Source organism: Nipponia nippon, unplaced genomic scaffold, assembly GCF_047370975.1.
Source record: "Nipponia nippon isolate SJK-2023a ecotype South Korea unplaced genomic scaffold, ASM4737097v1 scaffold_9, whole genome shotgun sequence".
Classification (NCBI taxonomy): domain Eukaryota; kingdom Metazoa; phylum Chordata; class Aves; order Pelecaniformes; family Threskiornithidae; genus Nipponia; species Nipponia nippon.
Window position 1 is genome coordinate 17,290,327 of NW_028262413.1, and position 13,254 is coordinate 17,303,580.

Below are 13,254 nucleotides of genomic sequence, written 5' to 3' on the forward strand. Positions count from 1 at the left end.
CGGGAGCAAGATGGGTACCAGACAAAGCAGAGTCTCTTGGGCAGAGGACAGCGCGGCTGTGGCTCTTTTGGGAAGGGGGTGCGGCGAGGACATGAAAGGTGGCGGCGGATCGATGCCCAGCCCAGCGCCGAGTGGCTCTTGATGATGTTGGTGAGGCTCTCGGCGGATCGATAGCCGCCTGCAAAGGCGGGGGCAGATCCTGCCGGGGGGTCCCCAGGCAGAGCAGGAGCTTGTGAAGGAGGGCAGACAGGTGCCCTGGTAATGTCTGCAACATGATGTGCTGGCAGGCAAGGGGCTGGGGAGAGTTCAAGCCTCGTGAAATGGGAATTGCCAGAGTCAGTGTTGCCCCTGGGACTGGGGTGTTTCACTCACCAGCTGCACCCCAGGAGGCTTGGGATGACAGTCACAGCGCACAAGCCCTGGCCAGGGATATGGGCAGAGGATGTCCAGTGCTGCCCACGCCAAGCCCGGCCACGGGGACCCGTCCTACTCTGCTCCTGTGCTGGTTTCCAAGCTGGGGGAACGAGCAGGACGTCTGTCCCCAGCTGCAGTTTGGATGGCAGTGCCAAGGTCATCCATCCTTGCAGCTCTCCATGCTCTGGAGAAAGGAGCCATCGCCCACCCTTGCGTTGGGGGCAGCCCCATCTCCTCCATCTCTTCCCCCTGGCCACACAAGCACATCCCCAGGCTCTGCAGCAGCAGGAGCATCATGGTGTGCCTGACTGTGACCGTGCATCCCTGGTGCCCTCCAGCCCATACGCACACAGGGGACCATGGCATGGCATGGGACTGCTTCTGTGTCACCCCACGCGTTGCCATGGAAATGGACAGGAGCTGTGCTAATGGAAACCAGACCTGGGATGATGGCCCCAGCTCCCAGTGAGGCGAGTCCCGGCCCCCGGGTTTGCCGCGGGGTGCTCTGGGCATCCTGTGCAGCTCGCTGTGCCCAGAGGGCTGGTGGAGAGTGATGCCGGGGCACAGGGACATGCACAGGGCAGCAGGGATGGGTCACAGTGTGCAGTTGTGCCATGGGGCTTGGCCACATTCCCTCTGACACGTCCCCATGCACGCCAAATTTAGGAATACCAGTGATTTCAGAGCAATACAAGATCCTTTCCCTGCTCTGGATGAAAGCTGGGGACACAGCTGGGACTGCCTGCCCCATGGCTGGTCCCTGCCCCATAGCAGTGCTGCACTGGCCATGCAGGAGGTGGCACAAGGACCGTTGCAGGTCACCACACTGGGAGCCAAGCCACTGGGACAGGAGAAGCGTCATCTTCAGGGTAAGGGCAGCATCAGTCAAGGTGCAGAGCCTCTGGCCTCCCCTTCGCTGCTGCCTGGAGCTGTTTTCCAGCCCCCAAAATGCAAGGAGATGATCGATGTCATCTGCAGGAGAGGGAGAATCGGACAACTCAACAGTTTTAAGATAAGGTCCCAATTTTCTGGGGCTACCAAGAGCTTTCAAGAGCCTGGGAAGGCAATGTGGGCAGAGGGTGAGAGCCAGCAGCTCTGCAGCACAGCCCCGATGTGCTGGCGTGCCATATAAGTGGGTCAGTGGTACAGCCATGGGCATCGGCGGGCACAGAGGAGCTGGAGAGGACAGGGCGGTGGCAGCCGGAATGGCTCAAGGGCTGGAAGAAACTGGGACATCTCCATGCACGTGGGTCCTCCCAGAGAAGTTGGCCTGGGAGCTGGATCAGTGTGCAGGGAGAAAACAGCATCAGGAAATTGGAGAGGATTTTTGACTGTGGGACTCAGCAATCGCTCAGCTCCAAGACCCCTCATCGGGATGTGTCCGGGGATGTCTGCCTTCATCCCAGTGAGGACAGATGGACGCTGGACACAGCCACCTGCAGCATTCCTCTGGGGTGAAGAAAGAACTCTCATTGCAGCATGAATCCAGAGCCCAGAGTGGGTCAGCGGTGGGAATACTGGTGGAAGGGTTCTCCATGGAGACTGGGGGAACTGGGAGAGTCCCCTCCTGATCCCTGCGGCTGTGCTGCCCTTGAATCCCCTCCCCTCTCCCAGAAACACAACCTGCCTCTCCCCTCCCCGGCAAAAATCTGTCGAAAAGGATGCTCCTGCTCTCAGGTCGCCGTGGCAACCGGCAGGCGCAACAAGGGAGGGATGCAGGATCCGACCCCCATCACTCCCACTGCCCCGGACCGCTTCCCGGCACCTCCACAGCCCCATCACCCCAGGGCTGGCTCCTTGCTGGGGGGCTGCACCCTCCCCGAGGCCGGGCTCCAGCCGAGGGGTGAGCGAGGCCCAGGCAGCCGATGCCGATGCCGGCACGTGCTTCGCTGGGAAGCTGCCTCCCTGCCTTGCCCTTCACCACTGTCCCTCCCCGGCTGCCGCCTGAACTTCAAAGCCACCAGAGGCCACATGGCCTGGAGCATCTTCTCCGCATCCCTTCCGGGGTGGAGAAGATGCTTTGAAAGCCCCTGTCCCTTCTCCCCTCCTCCGCAGAGTAATTTCCATTTTTTTCAAAACCCCACAAAAAAGGAGCCTTTTTCCTCTTTGTTTCTATTCTCCTTTTTTTTTTTTTTTTTCCCCTTGTCTTTGTCAGCTAAAAATATGCAACCCACCAGGGAGGGCGGGCGGGCGGGGGGGAGCCGCTGCCGCGCCAAAGGTTAGCGCCAGTCCCAGGCTGGAAAAGCCACCAGAGGGGGACACAGATGCTCCCCACCGCCTTTTGGGGGGGGTGTCCTGCCCCAGGAGACCTCTCTTTGCCCGGGCTGGGGGTCAGGGCTTTGCCTCCGCCACGCTGAGGACGTGCGTGGGGCCGAGGGAGGCAGCGAGGTCTGGAGGCAGAGCCCGCTCGGGATGTGGCATGACACCCAGCGAAGGTGGGTCCGGATCCGTCTGTCCTGGTTGTTTCCCAGGGGGTCGGGAGATGCCCAGGGATACTCAGCAAGCCAGGGGAGGGATGTCCAGGCACCCCGGGGGGGGATGACCCTGCAGGGCAGGGATCAAAGCAGCCAAGGCTGGGGGCAGGCAGGCAGGCAGGCAGGCAGGCAGGCAGGCAGCCCCGGGCTGGAGCGTGGGAGGGAGGTGGGTGGCCACGGCGGGAGGAAGGATGTGATTTACCTAATATCCCACTCCGCCACTGAACGGATAGAGGAGAAAAACAACCCGGGGGTTTGTCATCTTGGGGAGACACTGTCAGGGGCCGAGAGGCACCGAGCGGTGCCAAAGCATGTGGGGAAATTAAATTGGGATGAATCACCCGGAGCAGGCAGCCGTCACCTCAGCCACAAACCTGCCGCAAACCAGAGAAAACATGTTTCCCAGCTCCCAGGGTTGCAATTTTAAGCCTTGGCCAGCTTTGCGGGAAGGGCACGGGCCTCAAAACTGGCTTATTATTTTTTTCCCCCCACCAAGGATGGGAACATTGCAGCACAATGTCTCGGTGCGGGGGTAATGATGACCAGCCACGGGTTTCCTGGCAGAGATGGTGACCCAGCAGTGGGATGCAGGAGCCAGGAGTCCCGGGCAGGACCGATCCTTGGGCATGCCGCAGGGCTGGGAGCGGGTGCTGGGTGGGGGGAGGCAGGCAGGAGATGGCCTGGGATGCTGCAGCTTCAAAGAGCCGGAAAACCCGTGGCGAAGCCAAACCTGGTTGGGAGGCAGGAGGCAAATAGTAGGAACAAATTCCCCGCATAGCCCCAGGGCGGCTGCGGGTCAGGGCATTTACTGGTGCCCTGGGATGGAGGTGAGGAGGAGCGGGGAGGTGGTGGTGCTGCTGATGACATGCAGCTATTTCACTCCTTCCGGGCTAAAGCAGGGAGACACCAATGCAGGGGGCACTGGGCAGCGCTGCTTCAACTGGGGGGTGGCCACCTCCCCATGGTGGCCTGCATGGCTAGGAGGGCTGGGGACAACTCATCCAGATGATGTCTTGGCCACCTGAGACATCTCAGCTGCCCAGCTGCCGTGGCTGTGTCACCGAACCCTTCTTCTCAGGGGGCTGAGCACTCCCACCCCAGGTACTGGTGCCAGCGCCGTGAAGCCAGGCTGCCCCTTGCCGGGTGCTGGCAGCCCCTTGCCGGGTGCTGGCTGTCCCCAGCCCCACCGGGTAGCCCAGGGCGTGGGAGGTGATTTATGGAGCAAGGGATTAGCTGGGAGGAGGAGGCGGCACCAGGCACACATGGCAAGCGCTGACGGAGGGGAAAGGGCTGCCGGAGCAGAACGGGGGTGAGTCCCAGGTGGCCGGGCTAGAAATTCCTCAGCCTGCCCCGGAGCTCGAATTTACTCCCACAGTGATGGAGATGGCACCAGCAGGTAGGAATGGGGCTTAGGACACGTCGGTCCTGGGGAAAGCATCCTGGTGCTCGGCTGGAGGGAGGCAGTAGGGTAGGTCCCAGCCAGGGGGTTGGCTGGACAGACCTCCCCCACTCCCACGGCCCCATCTCTCAGGCATCCACCTCTCCTCCCCAGAGGAGATGTCTGGGAGGAGAAGCATTTGGCAGAGGGTAAACTGAGGCATGGTGGGGGCTGCCTCTCCCCATTGCAGGGGGGGTTCAGCCAAGGTGGGGACTTGGCAGCTCTGGGATTCCCAGCCACAGCTCATCCTGGGAAGCTCGCCCAAGGGCTGGTGGGACCATGGACCATGGGGCTCCTCTGCTGCCTGATGGGCAGGCAGCTCCTGGCAGGGCCCTGCCTGCGCTTGGCGTTTGGAGAGCTTGCACCGCCTCCGCCGGACGGGGATCTGCCCACGGGAACAAGGACATCCCGGCTCCTGCCCGCGCGCCCCGGGCAGGTGGCGTTGGGTGTCCGCAGCTGCCAGCCGCCTTTCATCTCCTTCCAGGCAGGGGCTCGCTTTCTGTCACCTGCTGCCCTCCAGGCCGGAGGCCAAGAAAGCGGCGGGCAGGGCTGATGTGAGAGACGTGGCCGCTCTGCCCTCACGTCCTCCGGCTGGAGGGAGAGTGGTGAGATGCCTGAGATGGGCCGTGGGTGCCAAAGCAGCGTCCTGCCCCACGCGCCCCACACGCCCCACTCCAAGCTCCCCGACTCAGGGTGGGCTTAGCTAGGACGGAGCCTGGCAAAGCCCTGGTCCAGAGATGGCGGCTCCGCTCGCCTTCCCTGCAAAACTTTCCATTGCCCTTAGCTCCTGCAATCAGCAGGAAGAGCAGGAGCTGGGGTGCAGGCGGGGGGCATGTGTGTGGGCTGGTGGAGAGGGGTGTTGCTGGGACACGGGTGGTCAGCAGCATGTGCGTGTCCGGGCACGTGTGTGCGTGTGTCAGCAGATGTGTGTGTGCTCAGGACTGTGTGTATCTATGGGGAGATTATATATATACATATATATGTGTGTGTGCATTTCCAAGACAGCATTGCACGCTTGTGAGACTGCAGCATCCCTTTGCTGCGGCGTTTCTCAGCGTGTGCAGCCTAATGAGCCGGCACAGCAGAGTTAATTGAGGGGACAGACAAGCAGAGCTTGTCATTAAGGAAAGCGCTGCGGCAGGTACCAGTGACAAGATGCTGCCTGTCCCCCTGGGCTGACAGCAGCCCCCGCGGGGGACAGTGACAGCCTGAGTCCCTGGGGAAGACGGCTGAAGACAAGCATCCCACGTGCTGCAACCCTCGCCCAGGGCCAGCTCCATTAGCAAAAGCAGCCAGGGAGTGGGAATTGCTGTCGCCTGCATAAAGGAATAAATCTGCCAGCCCCCAGCAGGATCGGGCTGGCAGGGGGGGTGCCAAGCCAGGACCTGGTGGCTTGCCTACAGCCCTGCCTGCACCCTCCACCCAGAACATGTCCCTGCTAGTGCACACTTGCACAGCGTGACGATGCCCTGTCTTGTCAAAGCTGCCCCCTCAGCTCCCACCATTAGGTTCCAGAGTGAACACGTAGCAGCGGGGACAGAACAGCCGGCTCCCAGCAGCATGGTGAACCTGTGCCAACAGCCCACGAGGACGGGGAGCCTTGCTCAGGGCTGTCAGATTCTCGCTAGAGAGGCTCACAGAGCTGGAAAGGAGCCTTCACCGCCTCCATAGCCAGGAGCTGCCACGCTCCATCTCCCTCTTCCGCTCTCTTCCTGGCCTTGCCTCTCCCTGGGGGGGCCATGTCCCCATGAGATGTGTCCACAGCCTCCCCTCAGGAACCCGGCCATTGCTACGGACATCTCCATCTTGAGGGATGGGAATGCATTGTTCTGCCCCTCCCAGTAAGTGTTCACTCTGAAACCTAACGGTGAGGCAAGGCCCTGTCCTGCTGGAGCAGAGTCCACCCCTCTGCCTCCTCCCTCCCACAGCCGCAGCCCCCCCCCAGCCCCACACCCCCTGCCCTAGCCACCAGTGCTGCAGGCAGAATGAGACCCTCCTGGAGTGTGTGTCCTCCCAGTCAGCTTCGCAGGAGACGACAAGCTCATTCAGTAGCTGCTGGGCTGCCATCAGGGGGACTGGAGTGTTTACGAGTTGATAACCTTATCACAGACACATCCCTAATTAAGCTTGTTAGTTCTTTATGATAAACAACATTTGGGCTGGGGCCAGGGGGCTCGGCAGGGCCACGTGCTCTCCGGCAGCCGTGCAGCCCGCGGGGCAGTGCAGGCAGGAGAACAGGCAGCCCTGTGTTTGTACCCGGCTCTCCCTCCCCTTCCTGAAACGGACCTTCAACCCCATGGCTTTCCTGACCCTCCAAACCCTAATATTAGTCTTGGATTTCTCCTCTGGACTGGAGCGGGGTGGGCAGGAGCGGGGCTGGATTGCACAAGGCTCCCAAGGCTTTGCCGGTGCTACGGGAGCCCCCTCCTCCTCCTCCCACAGGGGAGGCCCACGGGGTCTGGGGCAGCACCAGAGGGACCCTACTGTCTGCTGAGGGCCTGGAGATGAAGGGATGGTGGAGAACAGCAGCTCTGTGCTCTCCACGGGGAGAAATGAGGGGACAGCAGCTCAACCTGCTGTTGAGTGCATGACCCTCAGGGGTTACATAGAGCCTGCCCCTCACTCCAGGATGGTTTCTTTGTCCATCATCTGGCTGGTAACTAGAGATATCCACCTGTCCACCCATGCATCCACCCACCGGCTCACCCAGGTATCCACCCCACCATCCACCCTTGCCTTCACCCCTCCTTCTCCCCCATCAACCCACCCACCATCGCGCTCGCCTTCATTCCTCCTTCTGCCCGTCTATCTGCTCTCCCCAAGCTGGGGGTGCCTGTGATCTGCTCCCCCCGACGCTCATTAAGTACCAGCCCACGTCTCGGGGGCCAGACCTGCTAACGGGGTGCAGGGAGGGCACCCGCTCGCTCCCCCTCCTCGCAGCCCAAGCCAGCCCCGGCATTTCTTATCTCTCAGATCCCACCTTGCTGGCGGAGGAGCAAGGCAGGACGTCGCATCCCTGGGGAACGGCAAGCCGAGCGATAACGAAATCGCAGCGGCGAGGAGAAATTACCTTGCCTGAATTTTAAAAACTTCTTGCCGAGGTTGCCGTGGTAACTGAAAGGTGCATCACGTTGCTCTGACAACCCCGAAACAGGCAGGTTTTTGCCTGGCGGGCTCCGAAGCAGCAGGTTTTGGGGAGGGGGAGCCCAGTGGGGTGGGGAGCAGGTGGCCCATGGGACGTTCAGCCCAGAGCAACCCCCAGACGGAGATGTCCCCCTCCCCAGAGCTGCCAGCTGTACCACCACCCCACCACCATTTCCAGCCTCTTCCCGTCCATCTCTCCAGGGAAGTGCTGGAGGAAGAGGACCAAGGGGCTCCAAGCCCAACCATGCAGTCCCCTAAGAAGGTGGCAGGGAGGTGGGATGGCTCCAGGTTGGTCCACCCTGCTGTGGGCATCCCTGGCACGGCAGGGGAGTTGCTGGGAGCCCCAGCAGGCAGCCTGGGCACCCTCCCTGCACCCTGCTCAGGGGGGTTTGTGCACCCAGCGTGGCTTTGGGCTCCAAGCCCGCAGGCGAGTGGCAGCAGCATTGTCCCAGCCCACGTAAATCACTCTGCCATGGAAATAGCCCCGGCGGGGTCGAAAAATAGCAGGTGACTCACGCAGAGCAAAGGGTCCAAAATAGCCCCTCCGGAGCGCTCCTAAAATTAGTCTCCTTCCCGGGAGGTCCTGGCCACTGTGTCCTTGCCAGGGCACAGCCGCGGCATTGAGCCTGCCCGGCTGCTGCCACCACAGCCGCTTGCCTCCCGGGGTTGGGGGCGCGGGGCCCCCTTCACTGCTCCCATCCCTCTGGGACTTCCCCAAAACCCACTCCTGGGTGCGGCTGAGCCACGCGTCTCCGAGTCTCTGGGCAGATCCAGGTGGTTCCGGCGGCCACAGGCTGCTCTTTGCAGGATGCCCCACGCAAAGCTTGCAGCCCCGAGCGAGACCCGGGCACCATAAAACACAGCCTAGGAACCCGCAAGCTAGCGGGGTGCTGAGGACTTGCCCCCCATCCTGCTCCCTTTGCCTGCATTTCGGCAGGGGGATGGCAAGGCGGTGGATCAGGTGTTTTCCAGCGATAGCGAGTCCCGCAGGGATTTGGGTTTTCCGATACCAGCTCGCCTGCCTCGCCGTTCCCCCATGGCAGGGGAGCACCAACCGGCCTGCTCCCACCCGCTGCCGGCGCCGGCAGGCATGTGGGTCCGGGGGGGGACGCGGGGGGACCCCGGGAGCAGCATCCGCTCTGCTGGTGTGGCCAGGAATGCTCCCCGTGCTGGGCCATCCCTCCTGCACGGGGGAGCGGTACCCGGTTAATTAGAAGAAGGGATGAATAATTCCTTTTTATAATGCAACGTCGCGCGGCAGATGCCGTCTGCCTCGTCTCGGCGCGCCGCGCGCGGGAGCCCGCGTTATTCTGCTCTCAGCAGAGTTATTTATACACTGGGACATTTTTCAAAGCGCCGCTTTGATGGTCTTCCACCAGCTCAGAAAAAAAAGTAGTCCATCCCAAAATAACCCGAGTGAAAGTCACAGCTCTTAAATACGCACATCTTCAACCGGGGGGCTCAGAGAACAAAAACCCGTCACATTCCTCCCATCAAATCCGCCCTTTTCAAGTGCATTTCAAATGGGTTCAAACCACCACGGCGGCTAGACGAGTGCTAATGATGCTGCGGGCGCATCCCACTGAGATTTGGGCTGGGGAGAGGGATGGAGCTGGGGGGCGGGGGGTTTTAAGCAGCCTCCAGAGCCCACAGATGTTTTGGGGTGCCCAGGACAGGGTCGACACTGCGGGGACCGCAGCGGGGTATGCTGGGGGAAATGCCATCCCTCTCTTGCCTGGCTTTTCCTGCTGCAAGAAGCGGTTTCTTCTCCCAAACCAGGCTTTGGAGGAGGGGAATGAGCACCAAATAATTTTTTCCAAGGAATTGGAGCAAAGAAAACCCCAGCCCCCATTTCCCTATTGCACCCGCACGCACGCTCCCCTTGGGTCTGGATGCTGTTAAAGGGAAAAAAAAAAGGGGGGGGGGGGGGGAAAGAGATGTTTGTAGGTGGTGACAAATTTCTGCGAAAACGTTTCTGACATGAAGCCGTCTCCCATCCAAGTTCCCTCCCGGCAAGCGGCTCCCCCCACTCCCATGCCTGGCAAAGGGCCCGAGCTGCTCACCCCCCTCTGCCTGCCGGGGGCTGCGGGGCCAGCGGGTGCCCCACGGAACAGCATGGGGGGTTCGGGGTTCCCCCCATCGCCCGGGCTCCAGTGTGCGCTGCGCTGCCTCCACGGCCAGCCTGGCTCCCCGAAACCCTCTCCCCATCACTGGGCAAGGGGCCCCAGGTGTTTTGGTGGGGGCTGCTTGGTGACCCCTGCTCTGTGGGGTGCCCTGTGCAGGACCAGGCACCACCTGCACCCACCACCACCCGCTGCCAGCACCGTGGGACCACCAGCACCGCACTGCATCCCATGGTGGCTCGCCAACCTGCTGTCAATCACACCCTGCCTGTCAATCATGCCCTGCCTGTCAATCACACACCCAGATTCCCCTCACCAGCCCCCGTGGGAAGAGGAAGAAGGGGCGTGGGGACCTCTCAGAGCACAAGGCATGCATTGCACCCTGGGATAAAGGGAAACTGAGGCAGCCTGGGACACAGGCCAATCTCCCCAGCCTTGAAATGCCCTTGGGGGCTCGGCTTGCTCTCTGGATCCCCAGGGTCCTGCCTGCATCAAGCCTGGCACTGGCTTGCCCAGCTGCCTGCAGCCCCGTGGCCCCGCCGGCCAGCCCCCTCGCCCTCTCCCCCAGGGGCTCGGCTCCACCGCCCACAGCTCTGAGCGGCAGCCACCGCCAGCCCAGCGTGCCGCGGCTCCAGGGCCACCGGTGCTGCCTGGCAGGTGATGGACGGCTCACTGCCAGCGGCAGAGAAGACTTTCCACCAGGGAAACCATTTCTTTACCCTCCAAATCCTCCTGTTTCAGCATTTCTGCAAGGCTGGAGCATCATCCCTGGGAAAGCCTGGCGCTGGAAGATGCCCAAGTGCCCAGGACGGGGTGAGCTGCCTGCACCCGCTGCTCAGCGTGGCAGAGCCCCGGGGGCCGGCACGCAGCCCGGCACCCAGCCGGCTCCCTGGCAGGGGGATAACCCTGCTGGGTGCGGCCACAGGTCCCAGGCCCTGGGATCCCAGCCCCTGGGATCCCAGCCCCCATCTGCTTTTGGTTTCTTCCAACAGCACCAGAGCCCCCCGCTCCACCCCCCGCGGCTGCAAATTGGGTCCACGTTGCTGCAGATGGCGAGTCAATTAAAACCATCTTTTTTTCCGCCCCAGCAGGGAAACCTGGACCATGCGGTTCCCAAGCCAGAAACGGGCTCTCGGTCAAAACAGCACCCGGGTGGAGCAGCTGAGGGATCAGGGACACACCTCCCCTTCCTCACCCACGTTGGTCCCGCAGGGCTGGACGGGGAGCGTGGCCGGGGTGACACGGCCGCCCACCCAGGGCCACAGGGGCTCCATGCCGTGGGGCAGGAGGGGCTGCCGGCGCTGCCCGGCGTGGGATGCCATCACCTCCCTGGGGAAGGGGCTGCCCTTTGTCTGTGCACCCCCCCACCTCGGCTGCCCTCCTCCTGCCCCTGGAGCATCCATCCCCCCAGCACACAGGCAGGCTGCCGGGGGGCCGCAGCGGTACCCGCTACACGCCGGTGGGATGCCGCACCGCGGCCCTGCCTGTCCTCCCCACCACAGCCCCATGGCTGAGGCCAGAGCCAGCTGGCCACGGGGCATTTGGGTGAAATCATTTACGTGGGGAAGGGAAAACTATTCCAGGGCAATTCCAAGGTATTTCAGACACAGCTAGTAGCTCAGGAGAGGATGGACCAGCGCAGCAGGGAGGAGAAGGGGAAGCAGCCATGTTAACTCTCCTGTGGTGGCGTGGGGAAAAGTGATGGAGAGGAGTGTAAGCACACGCGTGCACACATGCACGGCGTGTAAGTGCACACATGGGTGCATAAGCCGCCCGTCCCAGGCTCTCCCCCTGCAGCCCCGCAGCAGCAAACACCACCTCCCATGTCAGGCCAGCTTTTGGTGCCTGGGATATAAATCCTGGGAAGCTGCGGGTGACTGGCTTTGGCCAGCACTTGGCACAGGCATAGCCAAGGTGGCCCCGGGCCTCGGCTCTCCCCAGCGCCCGTCCTGCTGGGCACAGGAGGCTTTTTGGCAGGGGGATCACAGGAGGGCCAACCGAGTCTGCACCAAGCCCTGGGGCCAAGCCGAGCTCCTGTGAGCGCCCCAAGCACATGTTGCCGCATCAAGCGCTCCGGATCAGCCCCCCTGCACCCCGGGTCTCTGGCAGCCCCGACCAGCAGCACAGGGCTGTTCTCCTGCCTGCAGGCAGCGTTTCAGCAACAGCGCAAGCTGCCAAGCAGGCAAGCAAGGCATGCTTGGGGCTGGCCACGCAGACCGCCGAGCTCCACCGTGGGGTGGTAACTCTAGCGATTAACAAACGCTGGGGAGAGAGGCTGTTCGCGCTAACGACTTGGCCGGTTTCCTCACCTCAATTAGTACGCAGGAGCTTGCAATGCTCAGAGGGCCTCCTGGAAAGCCAGGGCATAGCGGGCTTGGGCGTTTTAATATTAATAACGCTGAAAGCTAGCCAGAAAAATCCGAAACCTTAAAACCAGACCGACAGCGATCTTCAATTCTGCGTATTATAGGTGCTGGAAGGAGCCACAGCTCGGTTGGTGCTGAGGCCCTTGGAGGTCACCCTGCAGGCAGCCCTGTGCCTGGGAGGAGCCCTGGGCTGCAGCCCTGCTCGCACCCGCCTGCCCCCCAGGAAAGGGCACAGGGTCCCTTTGGGTGTTCCCCTCGCCCCCCAGCCTGGGGTCTCCACATGCTCTGGGGCTCAGAGACCTTACTCTTCCCCCATCACCCACAGAGGAGAGACCCTGTTACTGCTTAGCAATAGGGAAACTGAGGCACAGCAGGACTGCAGTGCAGCTCTGCCTGTCCAGGGACCGCTCCGCATCTCCTCCTGCCAGAGCCCTGCTCCAAAGACCTCTCTCCGGCGCCCTACATCCCTCTGCATCCCTGCTAGGAATCCGCACCAGCCCGCGTCTGCCATTTCAGCTGTGGGCCAGCACCCTCCTGGGGCAACCTGCATCAGGATCAGGCCATCAGGAGAGGCGGCACCCCTGGCCCCGAGGGCGCTTGGCTGCTCAGCCCCAGCAGGACAGGGGCCCGAGGGTGCTCCCCCTCTGCTCAGGGGAGTCCTGCCTCCACCGCGCATTTCTGGGGCTGGCCCCCTCCCACAGCTTCTCCCCGCTCCGCCCCCGGCGGTCAGTCCCTGGGGAGGCAGGGACACCACGTCCCTCTGAAGGCAGTGGGCCACGGCGCATTCAGTCACGAACGGCCGCGTTGCGCTGCCTAAATTGGAGGCGCGGGTGCTGGCAGGCGCCGGTGCCTCCATGCGCCTGGCGCGGGGGCTGGAGGGCATGCCTGGCAGCCGGGGGGCTGCGCGCCCCCCACGCCACCGCTTCTCCCCTTCTCCGGGCGCCCAGCGGCAGCGCCTTCCCCCAGGAAGGGGGGCTTTGACCCATCCCCGGGGGGGGGGGGGGGGCTGCAACCCCAGGAGCCCCATTAAAGCCTTGCCCCAGGAAGGGGCCCTGCTTTGGGCACCCCCGCCAGCACTTGTCCCCACAAGCAGGCAGCGGGGGGCCCTGCGCCCCCGTGGCGCGCTCCTTGCTCCGCACCGCAGCCGTTCTGCCGGAGGTACCGGCTGGGGCTGGCTCAGCTCCTGGCACCAGGGCAACACTTTGCCACAGGAAAGAGGGAGCGAGTCTGGCAGGAGCCGGCCGGAGCCGGGAGAAGGCCGTGCTGTGCCCACCGCAGGCGGGGCCCCCCCTCTC